This window comes from Thamnophis elegans, chromosome 14 (assembly GCF_009769535.1).
Source record: "Thamnophis elegans isolate rThaEle1 chromosome 14, rThaEle1.pri, whole genome shotgun sequence".
Lineage (NCBI taxonomy): Eukaryota > Metazoa > Chordata > Lepidosauria > Squamata > Colubridae > Thamnophis > Thamnophis elegans.
Window position 1 is genome coordinate 36065114 of NC_045554.1, and position 14130 is coordinate 36079243.

Below are 14130 nucleotides of genomic sequence, written 5' to 3' on the forward strand. Positions count from 1 at the left end.
TCAGGGTATTCCATGGCATGCAAGATAACTTTTCCTGAGTGATGTCACCCCTTTCCCTGAGCTAAAGCTGTGGCATCCATTTCTGGTCTCACTTTGTAAATTTATTGGATCTCCTCTCTGCTTGGCAACCTACCTTGGCTGTTGTGAACAAACCACAATAGAATATTGCAGAAGTACAAATTGTTCTAGTGGCTAAATGGTGGTAAATCAACCCCCATGCCCAGCATTTAGGAACACTCCGATTCCTCTTCTAAAGGAGATGAAATGCAACTGGGCTTCGCAATTGACCATGAGGCTTACAAAAGACATTGACCTTCAGCTTTTTTGTTTTGTTTTTGTAAACTCATGCAAGAATACAACCTGTCCTAAGGCAAATATTGGCTCATCCTCTGAATCTTTATTGTTGCAAATGCTCAGTGGTGCCTTCCGTGGAGTTCTAATCAAAACGGGTGATTCATAAGAAAACACCGCCTGACAATTAAAAGATCCATCTCACATTGCTGATATTCTTTCCCTCTGGTTGAGCAGGGAGCAGCCTACTCAGAATTAGTCCCTTGTATTCTCAGAATTGTAGCGTAAAATAGAGAGAGCAGGCACTTCACAGCAAAAAAGGGATTTGAATTGCTTAGTTCTCAGAGCCTTTAATTCTTCTTTCAAGAATGTCTGTACCGAGGAAGCGATAAATGAAATGTGTGATCAACACCGTGGGATTTAAGACTGAATTTTGGTTACATAGAGCATGATTCATATTAAAAAAAAAGATGAGGGTTGAGGTGGAGGATGAGGGATGCCATCGTGATTGCTTTGATCCACCCCACCTCCCACGTAAACACCACTTCTTCCTTCTTTTCCCCGATTTGAACTGATGTGTTAGAAGGGCTAAATCAGGGGTACCAAACTCGATTTCATTGAGAACTGTGTCAGGGTTGTGTTTGACCTTGGGTCTGTGTGTGGGGCCAGGATGGGTGTGGCCAGCTTGACACCACTTGTGTCAGGGGCGCCTGTGGTAGCCTGAGTGCTCTACCAATGAAAATGGCTCTTGAGCTCTGTTTTCAGCTGCCACGGCCTCCTGCAACCCTCTTCCAGTGAAAACGGAGCTCAGGTGGGCCGCACGCAGAGGTGGGTTCCTACCAGTTCCCACCTATTCAGTAGAACCGATTTGTCAAATCTACCGAACCGGTTAGAAGAGGCCACACCTACAGAAGAGGTTCCAAATTTTTTTGAAACCCACCACTGGTCCTTGGATATGATTATTCTACACTATCATGTTCATATTTATAAAACTCAGTGCCTCTGTGAAAGGTAAGGATGTCTATTGCATTGTGGTGCAATCAGAACATTGCGTGTGTTGAAGTTGTTTTAACGCAAACCAAAGATGCCTTTTAAAAAACAAGTTTACATCATATTCTTATGCATGCCAGTGCTGTGCGTGGGGTAATTTAAAGTGGTTCTGACAAGTGTCGTCGGCATCTTCATATCTGGTCACATGGGCAGCAAGCCACTCCCATCCGGTCACATGGGCAGCAAGCCACTCCCACAAAGGGGGCCACACCCACAGAGTAGGTTCGAACAATTTTTGAAAACCACCACTGGCCACACGTGGCCCTCTCGAGATCCATTTTTGCTGGCGTGACCCTCCCGAGCTCCATTTTTGGGATGGTCCTTCACAGGGCAGTGTCGCGGGCCAGATCTAAGTACCTCGTGGGTCAGATTCAGCCCCGGGGCCTTGAGTTTGACATTCCTGGGCTAAATCATATGAAGTCCTTATGGATACTTATACCCATTTTTCTCTTTGGGAGCAATTACAACTTCAAGCTTCATTCCTGTAGCAGGAGCATCCTTAAATTCACAAAGTGTTCAGGTTTCCTGAAAAATTTGGGTTCCTGTGGAAGAGGCTTCTGGTTTTCTACTCCTCGTTTCGGATGGCCTTGGAATGTATTCCTGTGTTTTTGCCTTTCAGGGCAAAACGTCACTGAGAGGACATGCTGGGGATCAGCATTTTAGGCAATCAAACCTCTTCTATGTTTACCTGAATCCTAAAATCCCTTGATAAGGGAGGCAGATCGACAGTTTTATAACCTGCTTTCTTTTGCTTAAGAATCTGCAGCCTCTTTCATTGTTATGACAGATTAAGGTGTGATGGGGGGGGGGGGAACCAGCTGTTTGATCTCATTGCTTTCAGCTTACAATACTTTTGTAAACATTCAGATGTTTTGAGTTATGGTCTGAAGATGTTTACCAAGAGCTATGCCAACCTTGGCTCCACCTTTCCCGTTGCCATCCACAGCCATTTATCTAAGTGCATTTACTGAGTGCCTCCTTCTCTACCCTGGGCTTGCAAATTGCCAACTGGAAATCATGACTAACAGGCTCCGTTGGGTGGATTCCTGAAACCACTTCTCTATTTAAAAAAAAAAGTTATACATGACGGAAGATGAATGTCTCTCTCTCCAAGGGGAAATTTCCATGCTCTGCAGAGTTCAGCCTTGCAATTTCTCAAAAGTTTTCTCTTTCTGCCCACCTGCAATAGTACTTAAATATATACTTAGACCAGTGACGTGCGATGAGCTTCATGGCTGGAGAGGCAAGTGCGAAAGCCCCACCAAAGCCCCGGTGGAGGCAGGGCTTTAAAGAGCAGTCCCGCTCTATGGCGGACGGTGCCGGGACTTTAAAGCCCTGCCGCTGGGGCCTGAGCGGCCATGATTCCCCCCTCCCCAGCCAGCCAGCCCACCCAGCCCATACCTCCCCCCGCCACCGCCATGGTGGACATAAACGTGAGACGCCTGGCCTGTTGGACACAGCGGCGAGAACCTGCAGCTGCCACGCTCCACCGCTTCGCCCCCCCTCCTCCAACCCCACCGCTGTGAAGAAACACACGCACACACACACACACGCACACACGCACACACACAAATTCCTCACAATGAAACGTTACAAATGACAATAATTTTGAATTCCCCCCCTCCATCCATCCGATCCACATACCTTTTCCAGCTGTGGATTTCAACTCTCCTCTTGTCTGCCCGCCATGATGAAAATGTAAAAAATTAAATAAAAAAGCAACTTACTTAGGCAAGGCGTGATTTGCTGCTCCCAGATCAGGAGGCGGGAAAATCATGTGCCTCCTTTGCATAAGGAATTTTTCGCCTTTTAACCCTTGCTTAACTCTGAGCAAGGGTTAAAAGGTGAAAAATTCCTTATGCAAAGGAGGCCCATAGTTCTCTCATCTCCCCCTACAGTTAGCACTAGCAGACTCAGAGTCACTGTGACTCTGGAGTCTGGCAGCAACTACCTTAGCCTTTTTAATTATTTTTAAAATTCTTTTCTTTTCCTCATGACACTGGTGAGGCCCCGCCTCCCCTGACTGCATGTCCCTGACTTAGACCCTAATCCTAACTTCACAGTGCTTTACAGCCCTCTCTGAGTGGTTTACAGAGTCAGCTTATTGCCCCCAACAATCTTTTACCAACCTCGGAAGGATGGGAGGCTGAATCAATACCACAATAAGAGAGTTGGGACCTTGGAGGTCTTCTGGTCCAACCCCCTGCTCAAGCAGGAAACCCCAGTTTCTAGCTTTCTTTCTTTTTTCATCATATGCCTTAATTGGTACTAGAAAAGAAGACTACAAGACTTTTTCATTTTGAGTGACATGTCTCTCCATCCTTCTGACACTTCCTTCCCTGCCCTGAAATACCGCAATGCAGTGTTTTTCAAACTGGGCGGAATTCTGCTCCCAGAATTCCCCAGTAAACTCTGCCACAATCCCAAGGATCTCTTTTGGGAATTTAGTAAGTGACTGGAAAACTGGAAAGGCACTAGACGGCAAATCTATGGCACGTGTGCCAGAAGTGGCTGTGACCATGGGGGCATTTGCCCAGGTTTGACTGGTGCACCAATTGTGACCCTACCTGAACCGGGAGGCCCTTAGAACAGTCACTCATGCCCTTGTGACCTCAAGACTGGACTACTGTAACACGCTCTACATGGGGCTGCCCTTGAAGAGCATTCGGAGACTTCAGCTTGTCCAGAATGCAGCCGCACGAGCGATTGTGGGTGCACCTCGGTACACCCACGTCACACCTTTCCTCCGCGAGCTGCACTGGCTGCCTATTGGTCTCCAGACATGCTTCAAGGTGCTAGTTGTTACTTTTAAAGCCCTACATGGTATTGGACCTGGGTACTTGAGAGACTGCCTCCTGCCAATCACCTCCCTACAACCAATTAGATCCCACAGATTAGGCCTCCTCCGAATACCATCTGCTAGCCAATGTCGACTGTCGACCCCTCGGGGGAGGGCCTTCTCTGTGGCTGCTCCAGCCCTCTGGAACGATCTCCCCGTGGAGATCCGGACCCTCACCACCCTTCCGGCTTTCTGTAAAGCCACTAAAACCTGGCTCTTCCGGCAAGCCTGGGGCTGATGAGTTCCTGGCCCCACTTAAACTGTTGTGACTGTTGCTCTGTTTTAATTTGTCTGCTTTGTCTTTTGTTTGTATTCCCCTTCTCCCATTGCTTGTTAGCCACCCTGAGTCTCTCGGGAAAGGGCGGCCTACAAATGAAATAAACACAAACACACAGAGCCATCCCTCTGGGCATGAAAAACTGTGGCCCGTTGTGTTTCTGGGTTCCGGCTACTGGCCAGCTGGTCTTCACGCATGCACGCACTGGGAAGATGATCCTCTGGTTTCGGGCGCGCATATGCGCACCAGCCACCTGGTCTTCCAGTTTCGGGCACGCATGACACGTGTGAAGACCAGCTGGCCGGTGTGCATTTGCATGCACTCTCCCGTTTCGGCACTCGGTGCCACGAAGTTTCACCAACACTGCACTAGACAAGAATTAACAGACCACTTCTAAATTAACTCAATGTAAGACCACCTTGCTTCCCCCCTGGGTGAATCTCTCTGACATTTGTTTTGTCTTTGGCAGAAATCTGAAAACAAATTCTCTTTCACCCAACAGAATGAAGAAGCAGTTGAGGAAAAAACAAACAAACCAGGTTTATTAAACATTAGCCTGAATTCTTTGGTTCAGCCTATCTAGGGAATCTGTAAGGAAGGTGCAGACACTCTAAGCTCTTTGCAGCTGTATGTGCAAGCTGAATTGATTTTAAATCAATACATTGTCAATCCCCATTTTTACTGCCCCTACCAAGAATCGATTTAAAAGTGGAGAGAGAAGAGAAATCACTTACTCCTGAACCGCTTCTTAAATAGAAGCCAGGTTAATAGGGACAGAAGGTCATGATAGGATCAATACATTTCTGCTCTGAATTTCTAAGCAAGGACAAAAGAAACAGACTCGGTAATAAGTGCAAGACCATCCTGGAGGTATCGGGAGCCGAGATGATTTCGTAAAGTTCAGAAATCCATCATAAAAGCAATTTCAAGTTGATTTATTTATTGGTTTGATATTCTACTAGCTCGGTTGCAGAGAATTACAGGTGGTCCTTGATCTATTACCACATCCGAATCCAAAATTTCAGTTGCTGACATGTGTTTTGCCCCATTTTATGACCTTTCTTGCCGCAGTTATGAAGTGAATCCCTGCACTTTTTAAGTCAGTAATACGGTTGCTAAGTGAATCTGACTACCCCATTAATTTTGCCGGTTTCGGGACTGTCATAAATGTAATTCCGTTGCATGCATCTCAGATTTGATCACATGACCATGGGGACGCCGTAAGTGCGAAAAATGTTCGTATGTCACTTTTTCCAGCGGTCTTGTAACTTTGTACAGTCGCTAAGTGAGCTGTCGTAAGTGGAGGACTACCTGTATGTATAGCAGGCTTTCAGTGTACTGTAGAGTAAATCAACCGTTACATCCCACAGCCAAGTCGAGTAGCTGTGGATTTTCTCCTTTGACTGGAAACCTCTACTTGCCCATTCCTCAATCTAGAATCACTGTTGAGGCAGAAGATGTTGAGTCACTAAGCCAGTGGTGTCAAACTCAAGGCTCAGGGGGGCGCTGCTTAGATCTGGCCTGCAGGCCCACCCTGGCAGCAGCAGATTGGCCCACGGTGCCTCTGTCAGCAAAAATGGAGCTTGGGAGGGCCACGATTGCCCTCCCAGGCTCCATTTTTGACTGTGATGGCTTCCTGCAGCCCTTTGCCAGTCAAAATGGAGTCCGGGTGGCATAGTTGATATTCAGCAGGTTCTGACCAGTTCTGGGGAACCGTTAGCGGAAATTTTGAGTAGTTCAGAGAACCGGTAAATACCATCTCTGGCTGGCCCGGCCCCCATCTAGTTTCTGCCTCCCAAGTCCCAGCTGATTGGGAGGAAATGGGGATTTTGCAGTATCCTTCCCCTGCCACGCCCACCAAGCCACGCCCACCAAGCCCTGCCCATAGAACCAGTAGTAAAAAAAGTTTGAATCCCACCACTGCCAGGTGGGCCATGCACAGCCTCCCCCGAGCTCTGTTTTTGCTGGCTGACTGCTGCAGGAGGCCATCACATCCAAAAAAAGGAGCCTTGATGAGTGATCGGGCTAGAAACTAGGAGTTTGTGAGTTTTAGTCCCATCTTAGGCACAAAGCCAGCTGTGTGCCCTTGGGCCAGTCCCTCTCTCTCAGCTCTCTCAAGAAGCAGCCATTGGCAAAACACTTAGGAAATCTTGGCAAGAAAACAGCAGGGACTCCCCTGTGCAATCACTAGGAGTCAAGGCTGAAACACAAGAGACAGTAGCAATTGAGACGCCAGGCTAAAAACCAGGAGACTGTGAGTTTTTGTCCCATCTGAAGGCAGTCAGGTGACCTTGGGCCAGTCCCCCCCCCCCTCTCATCTCTCTCAAGGAGGAGGCCTTGCCAAACCACTTAGGAAATCTTGCCAAGGACACTGCAGGGACTAGTGTAGGCAGTTGCCAAAAGTCAACACTGACTTGAAGGCACCTCAAACCCTACCTGTTGTGGCCCTCGAGCGGCCAGCGGAGCTGGTGGCAGACTCAGACAGTGAGGAGATTGGGGAGGAACATAGGCCAGTCCTGGAGTCTGGAGAAGGCTCTGACGAGGGCTCTCCGCCTGAGGCAGAGATGGGGCCAGAGCCATCCGAGTTATCAACTGCCTTTGGAGTCAGAGATCAATGGGGCAGAAGAACAGCTGGAGCCTGTTCCCGATATGCGCATGCACAGAACAGCCAGGAGAAGGGAACAATTAAGGAACAAGGGCCAACTTGGGTATAAAGGCACAGGTGGATGGTGAATGGCCCCTCCCATAGGAAATAAAGAAGAGCGATAGGGGAGTGGAGTTTAGCTTGCTTAATTAATGTGAAGATTTGTTTGTGACTCTCAGAGACTTCTTGCCAAGTATTTTCTCGTACAGCATTATGAAGATATCGGTCTGACAGCTTTCCAAGCCTGATAAGGTCTGTGGTCAGGGCCGGATTTAGATGAAAAGAGGCCCTAGGCTATTCCACTTATGAGGCCCTTTCACCTCCCATTTTTAAGTTTGTAAATTACATGAGAGACAATAAAATACATCATTACTGTGATATATCAATATATATTAATATATATAGCTGGCCTCCCGATGGAGGGCGGCTCTGCTCTGCGGCAAAGGCAGCGAGGCCAGCCGCCTCCCCTGCTGCGCTCAGCTGCCCAGCTCGGCCCCCTCGCCCTCACCTGCCTGGCCGCTGGTGGGCTCCGCGTCGACGGGGCAGCTACTGGGAGCGGCCGCGCCTCTCGCCTGACTGCCGGTGCCGGGAACATGGGCGGGCTCCCCAACTGGAGAGATCGCTGGAACGATCTTAACCAATACATTTTTATGTTTGTTTATTAGTCATATGCGTAGAATTTCTCCTTATTTTCGGTTCAGTGTTTTAGTGTTCACTGTTTTTAGAATAGTGTAATTTTAATTTTGCTAACAATTTGAATGTAGGCCCCTCTTGATCTTGAGGCCCTAGGCTGAAGCCTAGTTAGCCTATAGGAAAATCCGGCCCTGTTTGTGGTTGTAAATTCATCCTTGAAAGGCTGTTTGCTGGAAAGACTTTGCTGGATGTGAATGAGAAGAATTCACATTAGCTCAATAAAAAGGGGTTTTTGTCGGGACAAGGAGTCTGCTTGGTGATTTCGGGAAGCCTAGGTAAGAACACTACCCTCCATCCACCGTTTGAGAGGTGCTGTTGGCTGATCATGGATTCACAAGGCTTCCTTTTCTGAGAGCAGTGCTGAGCAGAGATGGCTCAGTTTGACAGCCCTTTGCCGGTGGGAGGAAGTCAGACAACACAGCGTTGTAAAAGCAATTTGCTCCAAATGATTCGCTGGAGGCGGGGAGACTCACACTGAGGCATAGGAAAGGTGGAGGTGGCAAGGATGAGAAACGTGTGGGCTGCTGAACTGGCATATTGTGACAAAACAGCCTCCCCTGTGGCAAACACGTCTCCTCATTGTTGCTTCCTCTATGTGGTAACACTTCAATCACATCTAATACAGATTGCTCTATATTTTTAGGTTAATGCATCCACTTTGAGAGAAAATGGAGTCTGTTTGCTGCTATCGTTAATGTTGTGGCCCACCAGTGGAGCTGGCAGCAGAGTCAGACAGTGAGGAGGCTGGGGAGGAACATGGGCCAGTCCTGGAGGCTGGGGAAAGCTCAGGCGAGGGCTCTGCGTCGGAGGCAGAGATGGGGCCAAGGCCATCTAGCAGTTCTCATCTGCCTTTGGAGCTAAACAGCAGTGAGGCAGAGGAACAGCTGCAGCCTGGAAGTTCAGGAATGAACTTCTGGTTGGCCTGTTGGGCCTGTTTTTTGCCCTCCCCAGGCTCCCGAGTCTTTCCTGAAGCCAGGGGAGGGTTGAAAACGGCCTCCCCTGGCCCCCAAAAGGGTGAAAATCGACTGGCTGGTGCGCACATGTGTGCCAGAACTGAGGGCTGCCATGCCGGCAAATATGGCTCCACATGCCATCAGTGGCACATGTGCCATCTGTGGTTCACCATCCCAGCTATACAGCCACCATGCTCTTCTCTTCCCAGGGTGCTGCCAGTATTTTTCAAAGTGCTAATTGCATACTCTGTTTCTCGTCCTGCTTTTCCCCCTTAAAACAAGAAACGCTACCCAACGTGGCAGCCACGAGACTCAGTGGGCTGCTGAATAAATCGAATTGGCCAAGATGAAGGTGCGTCAATCAAATAGCCGTTCAAACTAATCTGGCTTCCTCTTTGGTAATCTTGGTCGCGTGCTAATTTTTGGATGTCCCATTGCTCACTGCTTCTTTCTTAACCTCTTAATGTCTTAAAAGTCATGTCTTTAGATTGACAGGAGTACAAAGGGTGAGCTTGGCAGGATTGCGGGACTTCTAAGAAAGAAAGGCTTTGGATTCTGAAATGAAACTGGGGAGGGGAAAATAACCAGACTTGATTGTAATTTCAAGAGATGGATGTGTCATTATAAAATTGATTGCCTTGGGTTTAAATAATGATACTTTAGCTCTAGCCAGGATGATGTAAAGTAATGCAGTCTGAATTGTAAAGGCAGTTCATAATGAGATATTTATAGATACACAAAAGAATGAGAATTTAAAAAGCAAAGCTACTTTGGCAATTTGTTTTTCCTAAGAAAGTGTACTTCCAGCGCCTCAGACATCTTTTAGAAAATAGCATGTTTTGAACATTTCATTTCTTGGAATTTTTCCTTTTAGGAGGTCTTAGGTGTTTTTTTTTTTTTTTTAAGAAATAAGATGTACAAGTGCAGATTGTACACAGGGCAAAGGTTTTTACAACAACCTCAGTTCACATTAAAACTTTGGCTAAAGTTATTGAAGCCTGTATACAACAGAGGAGTTTCAAATCCGATTTCATTGCAGGCCACATCAGGGTTGTGTTTGACCTTGGTGGGCCAAGATGGGCGTCACCAGCTCGACGTCACTTGTGTCGGGGGGGGGGGCGCCTGTGGTGGAACAAGCACTCAGCCAGCAAAAACAGGCTCTCAAACTCCGTTTTTGCCTGCGATGGTCTTCTGCAACCCTCTGCCCCCTGAAAACGGAGTTGAGAGTGCTGCCCCGGCCCTCGCGACCTCCATTTTCTGCTGTGATGGCCTCCTGCAACCCTCTGCCAGTGAAAACGGAGCTCGGAAGGGCCATACATAGCCCTCCCAAGCTCCATTTCACTGACAGAGGCACTATGGACCAGTCCTTCGCTGTTTCCAGGGCAGCCCCGCAGGCCAGATCTAAGCACCCCAGGCCAGAGTTGGCCCGCAGATCTTGAGTTTGACACCCCTGCTCTATGATCAAGAGATGGATAGAACAACAGCTATATATTGAACAAGAGGATGAAATATGGACACATACTATTATGGCCCGGCAGGAGCCATTGGAGCTGCTGCCAGACTCCAACAGCGAGGGGGTCTTATGAGTCGGCCCCGGAGGAGGTGGAAGACCATGGACAGGGTGCCGACTCTGAGCAGGGTGAGGAGAGACTGGTTGGCCACCAGGTGGCAGCGGAGCTTTGGATCAGAGGGAGTGTTCAGGAAAACACTTGTGAGTTGTTTCAGGATGCATGCCGTCGAAGGAACAACTGCGTTATTGTAGGAGATGATTGTGCTTAGCTGATGCTGATTAAGATCCTCTCCTGATTATAAAAGAGACTGTTTGTGCCATGCCCTGTTTGCAGGAATCAACGTTCATGATTCAGAGAAACCAACTTGGAGAAGTGATTTGCTGTGAGAGTTTGTTTGCATTGCCTAGGTTTGTGAGACTTACTGCCAGAGTGTTTATCTCTTTGTTTATTTTGGGCTTGCAGCCAACAAGAGTCTGGACTGATTAAAAGTATTCTTATTTACATTTGCTTGTGGCTTTCGTTCTGGACGGAGAAGGGAGGGGTCAGAACACATACTCCCTTACCCTTTTTTCAAATACAAAGTCCTATGCAAGATCAAGCACGGGGAAAATTGATGGCTTGGAGAGTGTTTGGCTGATGCATTAAATCACTCTAACTGGGAATTCAACAGACTCCTATGCCGGTATGACTCCTTAATCGTCCATGGTGGCTCCAATGGGTGAATGTGTCATGAGAAGGAGAAGCAACTGCTCTTTCACATTAGCAGTAACCTGATTTTGAAAGCGCTATATAACCTCGATTGCAGATTCCAGTTAGTATTGACTGGAACCAGACCTCCCCTTGTGTTCCCAGGTCATACTGTCCTTAAGGACAAAAGACCATTGACTGTAGAATTGGACAGAAGGGTTAAGATACAAGACAGATAGTAAAAAGTAAAGGTAAAGATTTCCCTCGCACCTGTGTGCTAGTCCTTCCTGACTCTAGGGGGCAGTGCTCATCTCTGTTTCAAGAGCCAGCGCTGTCCGAAGACGTCTCCATGGTCATGTGGCTGGCATGACTAAATGCCAAGGCGCACGGAGCACTGTTACCTTCCCACCAAAATGGTCCCTATTTTTTTTTTTTACAATTCATAAATTTTTATTTCTCATATACATTCACAATTATATGATCTCATAACTGTTATTAATAATATGTATTTGTAACAATTTTTCCTCCCCTACAATTGACAATATAATTGAGATTGCTTTCTTACCATCCCATACACCCATCTTATTTTACAACAATCCTATTTCTTCTTCCTTCCTTCCCTCCTTTCTTCTCTCCTTCTCTCCTTCCTTCCCTCCTTCCTTCCCTCCCTCCTTCCCCCTTCCCTCCCTCCTTTCTTCTCTCCTTCTCTCCTTCCCTCCTTCCTTCCCTCCTTCCTTCTCTCCTTCTCTCCTTCCTTTCCTCCTTTCTTCCCTCCTTCCTTCCCCCTTTCTTCTCTCCTTCATTCCCTCCTTCCTTCCCTCCTTGCTTCCCTCCCTCCCTCCTTCCTTCCCTCCTTCACTTCCTCCTTCCTTTCCCTCCTTTCTTCTCTCCTTCTCTCCTTCCTTCCATCCTTCCTTCCCCCCTTTCTTCTCTCCTTCCTTCCTTCCTCTTCTCCTTTCCCTTCTCTCCTTCCCCTTCCTCTCCTCTGCTCTTCCCCTCTTCTTCCCTTTCCTCCCCTCTTTCCTACTCTTGCATTCCCTCCAATTCTTCCTCTGCTTTTCCCTCTCTCCTTTTCCTCTCTCCTATTTTTCTATTTTCATTTTTTACGTGCTTTCAAACTGCTAGGTTGGCAGAAGCTGGGACAAGTAATGGGAACTCACTCCATTACACGGCACTAGGGATTCAAACTGCGAACTGCCAACCATTCTGATCAACAAGCTCAGCATTTTAGCTACTGAGCCATCGCATCCCTATAGACAGATAGCCAAATGTTGGAAGTGTAACCATACACCTGGTTCATACTATCATATGTGGTGGACATATCCAAAGGCATCTCCGCAAAAAACATTGGACAAAAATACATACATGGCTAGAAAAAATGATAAACCAACATATCGATTTAAAACCAGAAATATTTATGTTAGGTATTTTGCCAGAAATGTAAAAATAAAGGGAATACATATTTAATTGTACCATGTGTTAACAGCAGTGAGAATGTCTTTGCAAAACAGTGGAAGAATGAAGAGATCCCTATAGATGAAAATGCAATAAAAAAAATATTAGAATGCCAGAAAAAAATCAGGTTGGTTGTGTGGACCTGCTTAACATGACATAGGACATAATTCTGGCCTCTATTATAGTCAAAAGTCAAGGACTACTTGCATTGTATCTGTATTTTTGTCTGGAAAAGCTTTGTAACTGAGGAAGTGGAATAAATGGATTTATATTATAAACAGCTGCGCAGTGGTTAGAATGAAGCATTGGCAGGCTAACTCTGCCCACTGCCAGGATTTGATCTTGACTGGATCAAGGTTGATTCAGCTTCCATCCTTCCGAGGTCGATAAAATAAGGATCCAGACTGTTGTGGGGCAATAGGCTGACTCTGTAAACCACTTAGAGAGAACTGTACAGCACTATGAATAATATATAAATGCTATCCCTAGTGCCACAAAAACAGCACAGAGAAAACACGTCTCTTCTTCCAGAACATCTCTTTCCAGTCCCGTACTATATGTCCCAAGTATTTCCGCCTATTAAACTGCTTTTGAACCCTGCAATTGTCTTAAGCCGAGCGCCTCTGATTGGCATCGTACTGTTGTGTCTCAGGGTTAATGAGCAGCTGGGTTTTATTGTCTACCGCAGTGGCCAAAAGCAATCGTTTCGTGGCACTCCAGGGATGGCCCAACCTAGTACTTGGAGCATCACAAGTTCCCGGACGTCAGCTTCTTCTTTTTCAAAGGTTCTTCTGTAAAGCGTGAATCGCCGCTCGAATGCCTGGTGGAGGCATTTGACCTTTTCAGTGTCCATAGCAGCTTGCATTCAGTTGAGGTCAGGGGTGGGTTCCTGCCAGTTTCTAACATCTTCTATAGAAGAGGTTCCACAAATCTACCATGCCATTTAGAACCAGTTCCAGCTCCCCCGCTCGTCCACACCACGCTTGCTCCGCCCACCGCTCACTGATTGGCTGGCCCACCAATCACCCTGCCCGCCTCTAAGAGTCCTATCTAAACCTTAAAGTCTTAAAGTTGTCAAGTTTGAACACCCCTGGAGTTTTTTTCTAAAGGGTTAGGGGTGCAAGGGTCTTGTAACTTGACAGCTTTAAGACTTGCAAACTTCAATGCCAGAGTTCCTGAGCCAACATGACTGAGGAGGAATTCTGGGAGTTGAAGTCCACAAGCCTTAAAGCTGTCAGTTTGAACACCCCTGGAGATTTTTTTTTCTAAAGGGCTAGAGGTGCAAGGGTCTTGTAACTTGACAGCTTTAAGACTTCCGTGCTTCAAATGCCAGAGTTTCTGAGCCAACATTTTGGTTGTTAAGCAAGAGCGTTGTTAAGTGAGTTTCACCACATTTTACAAGTTGGCCATGCCCACCCAGTTACATGACTGCCAAGCCACTCCCACTCAGTCACATGGCCAGCAAGCCACTCCCACAAAGCAGGGCCACACCTACAGAAGAGGTTCTAAAAAAATTTGAAAACCCACCACTGGTTGAGGTCCTTCTTGCTGGTGGCTTGCAAGGTTTACTATTTTGGTTTCCAAGAGATCCAGAAAAGCAGAGGCTGTGAGTAAAAGGCAACCTCTGGATGGAAAACACAATGCAGGAGAAGAAAGAAGGGAATTGTTGGGTTGTTTAGTGGCTCGCCATTTTGCATTGGAGCAACCAACACTTAGCTAGAACTCATTAT